Source organism: Notechis scutatus, chromosome Z (genome assembly GCF_049901735.1).
Source record: "Notechis scutatus isolate UNSWTSFEM ecotype Mainland chromosome Z, rNotScu1.2, whole genome shotgun sequence".
Taxonomy (NCBI): Eukaryota; Metazoa; Chordata; class Lepidosauria; order Squamata; family Elapidae; genus Notechis; species Notechis scutatus.
The window spans coordinates 135,592,353-135,599,405 of NC_142025.1; the positions used below are offsets into that span (position 1 = coordinate 135,592,353).

General features: G+C 37.2%; 1 protein-coding gene across 1 annotated transcript in view; it reads right to left on the reverse strand.

Annotated features, from left to right (window-relative positions):
* Positions 1 to 7,053, reverse strand: part of EMP3 (epithelial membrane protein 3 (MAM blood group)) — a 112,980-nt gene that overhangs the window by 16,289 nt on the left and 89,638 nt on the right. The gene's annotated exons all lie outside the window — the stretch shown is intronic.

Below are 7,053 nucleotides of genomic sequence, written 5' to 3' on the forward strand. Positions count from 1 at the left end.
GGCCACCCATGACGTCACAACTCGGGCTGTTGTGGCCTGAGCAGTCTGCCAGAAAAAACGGGCTCCTGAGCTCTGTTTTCAGCATCGATGGCCTCCTGCAACCCTCTGCCAGTGAAAACAGAGTTCAGGAGGGCTGCACACAGCCCTACTGAGCTCTATTTTCACTGGCAGAGGTACCGGCTAGTCCTTCACTGTTTCCACGGTAGCCCCACAGGCCAGATCTAAGCACCCCGTGGGCTGGATCAGGACCGCAGGCCTCGAGATTGACACCCCTGACTCAAGCTTATACTTGAAACCAGGATGCTGCTAAACTAGGCAATTGTTAAGTGAATCGCAACTGATTTTACAATCTTTTTTTTTTTTTTGCTGTGTTTGTTAAGTGAATCGCTTAATCGTTGCCAAGTGCCCAAATTTTGATCACATCATTATGGGGCTGCTGCAAAAGCCATTAGTGCAAAAATCAGTCATTTCTTTCTTTCATTTCTTTCAGGGCCATTGTAACTTCAAATGGTTGCCAAATGAACAACTGTGAGAGGAGGATTACCTGTTCTTTCTTTTCAATTGCCTTTCATTTTCCAGTATCGGGATCTTCTCCAGTGATTTCTGCCTTTGTCTTCTGTGTCCAAAATATTTAAACATTAGCTTCATTTTCAGTGTTTCTGATGAGTAATCTAACTTTTACCTCATCAAGGACATCAATTTCGCCCAGTGCCACTATTTGCTTCTTGTTCATTCAACTTTTGACATAGCCCAGCTTTCATTTCCCTATTTTACAATTGGAAAATCTATCGCCTTGATGGTATATACTTGGTTGTCAACAGGATGTTTCTGAACATTCATGTTCTATTTGGATTGCATTCACTGTGTGTGTTCAGAATGGGGTCACCCTCTCTGCTCACTTTGGATATATGTTGGGTTACCATCTTGTTTTCAGAGCAAGAAAGCTCAAACCAAATTCCATCTAACAATGCTCCAGAGTCAGGCATCAGTAAAGGTAGTCCTCAACTTACAACAGTTCGTTGAGTGATCATTCAAAGTTGCATTGGTACTGAAAAAAAGGATTTATGAATAGTTTTCACACTTATGACTATTGTAGCATCCCTAGGATCATGTGATCAAAATTCAGATGCTTGGCAATTGACTCATACTTATGACGGTCACAGTGTGCCGGGATCACCTGATCATCTTTCGTGACCTGACAAGCAAAGGCAATGGGGAAACCAAATTTACTTAACAATAGTTTGACCAATTTAAGAATAACTTAACAACTGTTAAGCAAGAAAGGTTGTAAAATGGGGCAAACTCACTTAACAAATGTTTCACTTAGCAACATAAATTTTGGGCTCATTTGTGATTGTAAGTCAAGGACTACCTATACTCTTTTATTTTTATGGCTTTTTTCTCCTCCAGCTCTTTTTGATTCTCTAACAAATACACACACATAGATTTTGGACACCATAAAAGCAAACTAATATTATTCTGGCATGTCCTTTCATGGACTGTAATTCTCCTCCTTAGATTCTTTTGGCATTATCCTCAGCTGGCAGTTATTTTCCCTGGCAGGAAAATATGTCTACTGCATTGGAGAAGAAGAACTGAAGGGGAAAGGTGCAAAAAAAAAAAAAAAAAAAAAAGATACACAGAGAGAAATGTTGCTAGGCTAAAATCTAATTTAGCACTCTAATAGTGGCCAACCACTTATCCTTAGCAGCTGCTGTTCAGTGGTACATTATCTCTGAACACAGAGAATCCATTTAGTCATTAGTATTAGTAGGAGTTTTATATATTATGCAGTTATAGCTAAGCACAGTACAGATATAGAATAAAACCTATTCTATAAAGAATAAATTTATGCTATAATGTTCTATTATAATTACATTATAATGTAAATTTAGAGCCTCTAAGTTAAGAGGACTTTGTCATATAATATCATTCACTACACATATTCAATTTAATGGGTGAAAAATATATTTTAAAGCAATTTCAGAAAGACCCATGGAAAAGAAGCATTTAAATGCTTTATTTCAAGTTTCTATCCACTTCAGGTGATTTAATTCCACAGGTAGTTTTGTGAGTGTCTTTTCAAAGAACTACAACTAGGTGAGAAAGACTCTTAATAAACAAGTCACTATTATCTTTATTAAAATAAGTCTAATTAAGAAATCAATCATGCATTAAACAAATTGGGTACCTTCCAGCTGCACTGAAATTGCAATCCAAAAATTTCAGTCAGCAGGATAATTCTAATCAAGAATTCTCGGTGTTGTGCTCCCGATCTATTTGTGGCACAACACAGTCTCCAAATAACGAATTTGTCCAGATCCCAGTTAAAGGCTATTAGTACATCATTTTATTGGGGTAAATAATAATTAATCAGAGATTCTATAAAAAAATACTTTTAGAAATCTGCAAAACACAAATTTTCATTTGCATTTGTTTAATACAACCCCAAAATTTGGTAAGATTTAGGATTCTAGGGCCTATCACAGCTGTTGCTGATACCTGGTTATAAAAGTGGAAATGTAACCCCTGAATTTAGTCTTACTTTCTTGAGCTGCAAAAATACAGGATGACCATTAGATGGCAATGAGGGATTAATATTTTCTGCCTCTCTTTGCTATCAGCCAGGGGTTTTATGGATTTCTGCTACCTGGATCTGATGCTCATAGTAAATATATAGAGGTAAATATATAGAGGTAGCCAGAAACTACAGATACAGAGATTTTTTTTTTTTAAATGGTGATTCTTTGGAGGGAAAGAAAAAATAGCGTACAAAATGCTGTTCATATTGGTTGTCTGTTATATTCAACCAAACCTTCCACTATTACATTTCTGGGTAACAAGTTTACAAAACTGCATCACTTTCAGAGAAAATATCCGAAGGCGCTTTACTGCTGTAAAAATAACAGCTTGCTTTGTAATACTAGGCCTATAGTAGGTAGACAATTTGATTATTTTCATCCAATTATTCACTATCTTCTTGACAGCTCAAGGTAGTTAATAATGATGGACAGGGAGATTAATTGCAAACATAATTCCATCCTCTATAAAAACATGTATAAATTGCCTATCCAACTGACCATTCATATGCAAAGTAAATATCTGAATAGAACAAATTTTGCTTCAGTGGAAAGGTAAGTTAACTCCATCTACTTTTGCACTCTTAAGATGCTATCCCATTCAAACAATATATTAAACATAAGGTGCTTCATAGTTTTTTGGTTTAGCTTTTCTTTGACCCTAGCATTTGTACTTTGAGGGTCAGTTTGGTGTAGTGGTAAAGGCACCAGACTAGAAACTTGGAGACCAAGAGTTCTGGTTCTGCCTTAGGCACAAAGCCAGCTGGCAGACTTTGGGCCAGTCACTTTCTCTCAGCCCTAGGAAGGAGGCAATGGCAAACTACTTCTGAAAAGAAGTGCCAAGAAAACTGCAGAAGGGTGTGCAGTCTCTTGTCCAGGCAGTGTCTGATAATTGGACACATTTAATGTTCGGGGGCGGGGGGGAGTACATTTGAGAACTCAGTTTGCTGTGATTAATTAAATAAACCCATATTTTAATGGGTTTGTGCAATGGATGGACCCAATCATTATCCTCAATGTTAAGATTAAGCAATCACGGGATTACACAATAAAATTATATATATTCCACAAATATCCTGATAAAAAGGGCCCCGTTTTAAAACCACAATTTGGATTAATATATGTAGTGTATATACCATAGAAAAACCAAGAATTTTTGGTGGCAAAATACACCCAAAAACTGGGTTTGGCTTATCTGCAAATTGTCTGCTAATATATATGGTATATTTACTATCTAATATGTAGTATAATGCTTTAGGTATTGGATAGAGCAGGGAAAGCTAGACTGAAGTCCTCATTCAGTCACATTAGCTCTCAGCCCAACTTATTTTACAGAAGAAATGCTATGTATGTTCTGTATACGATCTGGAGGTCCTAAATGAGCTATACATTTAACAAATGTACTGTCATCAAATTTACTACCGATACCAACATGCCATTTTGTTTATTTATTAGATTATTATCACACCTTTCCATCATGAAAGAAGGGAACAAATAAATCACATTAGATGTTTCAATTTTATTTTAAACAAAGCTGTGGTCTTTTACATATACAAGCCATCTTTTTTCTTCATGGAGATTCTTAGCAAGTGCTACCTCTTCTGGAATATGGCTGTGTTTTGTGAGATAAAAGGACTGACAAATATGGAGAATGAACAGGTAGCATGAAAATAAGTTAAGGAAACAGAATGAAATGACAAAGTACTCATTTATCTAGAAATAAGTAACAAGTGCAATGATAAAGACATTACAAGATAAAAGACATTTTTACCAAAAGACAATTTCCAGGTGTTGGAATTTCAATTCCCCACATTCTATAGCCAGCATAGCCCTTGATGAGAATTCTGGGAATTAGTTGGTAAGCACCAATCACAAGAGACAAGTGTTGTTTTCATTTGATACAGGCTGCAGAAAAGATGATTAGAGAGTAGACTCATTCTTTCTTTCTTTTTCTTTCCTTCCTTCCTTCTTTCTTTTCTTCTTTCCATTTTAACACCTTTCCCATAACTACTACTTCCCTTTTTTTCAAATAAAGGACTAACTCATCAGGGAGAAGAGTTATAACTTCTATAACTTCTGTGTTGTTGTTGTTTTCATTTGCAGTTTTTTCATTTGCAGTTTTCTTCTGTGTTTTTTTTTCATTTGCAGTTATTTCTTAAATATAGGAAATCATTTAAGAAGAATCCAGCACCTGCAGTTAGGAATAATATAACCATTTCTATCATTTCACAGTTTACTGCATCATTCATTAAAAAATATGGTGATCTAATTGATTGGTCCACCAATTACTGGTCACCAAAGGAATTATTTCATATCAAAATCCAAGGTTTGAACCCCACAAAAACGCTGTAACTCTTTTTATTAGAAATACAAGGAAAAATTAGAAGTTTTGATTAGAATTATAGAATCTGAATTCAACTTGATCCAGCCCAAATTTAAGAGTCCATTTATTAACAATAACTGTTTCCACACTTGTTATTTGTAGCAAGTTCTCAGAAATCAGATTCCTTTAAAAACACTTGTTTTAACCTCAGTTTCCTTTCTATATCATGGGACCAAACATTATATTTTAAGACTGATGTAGAGATTATCTGTATGAAACCTACATTAGAAATCTTGATAAAAACATACTGATTTAAATAAACAACAAAATTTAGTGAATACAGGATTAAATAATATTTGAATATAAATATACAATATAGATTTGCTTTTGTACAGCCAGCATTCAGATTCGTCTTATATTTCTGCAAATGTCACCAGATAAGGTAATATTTCCTGTTTTATGATACTCTCAGTGACATGTGCAATGTTTGATCTTTCACTACATTTCAATCCTGTATCTCTTCAGGCTAATGTGAGGACCAGGATGAGATAATAGTTAAAGGCTGGGAGTAAGACTGGAGACCTCTATATAAATCTATTCCTTGTCACGGATTTTGTGCCCACCAGTCCTCCTATAGGACCTAGCCCAACCTACCTCACAAGGCTATAGTGGGAAATCAGGAAAAGGAATATTATACTTGGAGTTTCTAGAAGAAACTTTAGAAGAATGGTAGTATACAAATTAATGGAGGGTTGTGTATTCTAAAAATTTTATTTTAAAAATGGAGAGATGTAGTCTTTTCACATTCCGTACATTCTGATGAAGATTTTTGGTGCTCTAAATTAACAATATTGAGACTGAAGCTGTTATTCTCCCTTAAGCTGACAGGCAAATGCAAGAAAAGTTCTCATTATCAAAGGAGGCTACAGTGTTACACAAATCTGCCTGTCCCGATTTTCATGGACCCCATTTAATGTGTTTTAGTAACTAACCCCTTGCAACTGGGATAAACTGAGAGGTTCATTACCAGGTTCTGGCTCTGCCATGAGGACTAGAAGCATAACATGCAGGAATGCAATCAAGCTTTCCATGGGAATTATCCAGGACATTCTCTGTCCATCTGTTTATGAAATTTACTTCCCACATCATCTTTAATGTTCCTAAGGCAGCTAACAAAACTGTTGCCACAATGGTGACCACCCTAATCTTTAGTTCTGGATGGGGTTGCATTATCACAGACAGACCTACTGCAAAACTTGGGGTTTCTTCTAGACTTGTGATTCCTGCTCAATGAGCAGGTGGCAATCATGGCTAGGAGAGTCTTCGTACAACTTTGTGTGCCAACTGCATCCATTTCACGGGGCCTGGCGCTCAGTCACTCAAATCATCTTGGTCATTTCAAACTTGGGACTACTGCAAAGTCTCTACATGGGGCTACCCTAAAAGATTGCAACTGCACAGTTTTGGAAGCTCCTAGCTGGCACATGTAATACCACCACACTGATGGTCAATCTGCTTTTGGGTGCAATTAAAGCCCTCTAGCATCAATCTGGGATATCTGCGGGACCATCTTTCCCCAATGGGATAGGCCTGCCCCATTCATGCTGGCAGGACTGCAGATCCCATCAGTCAAGGAATTTCAACTGGTGGGATCCAGAAGAGCCCCCTTTGCCATGGCCCGTCCTTTGGGACATCTGTCATCTTGCCACAGGTGAGATCTGTCCTCACCCTTCAGGAAAAGCCTTAAAACTTGGCTATGCAGGTTGGCTTGGAGTCCTGAAGGAGCAGCTTTTGGTTGGAGGTGGTTGGTGCAGAATATAGAGAAGGCACCACCATCCCCTCTCCATTTCAAACCCAGGATTTTTGATTTGTTTGATTTTTTTTTGTAATTTTATCCGGCTTTATATTGGTAACTGTTTTTATATTTGCGTATGTTGCCACATTGCAAGCGCTTAGAGTCGCCTCCAACTGCGAGATGGGTGGCAAATAAGTTTAATGATTTATTAATTAATAACCTAATTGTGTTATTAATCCTCTGGCACTGGGAACGACCGTATCAACAGAAAGCAGAGAAAAAAGTGGCTTGTGGCATCTTGCCAGCCTAGCAGAAAAACATAAGTCATCTCTCGCGGGGTGGGGGGGGTGCGGCAC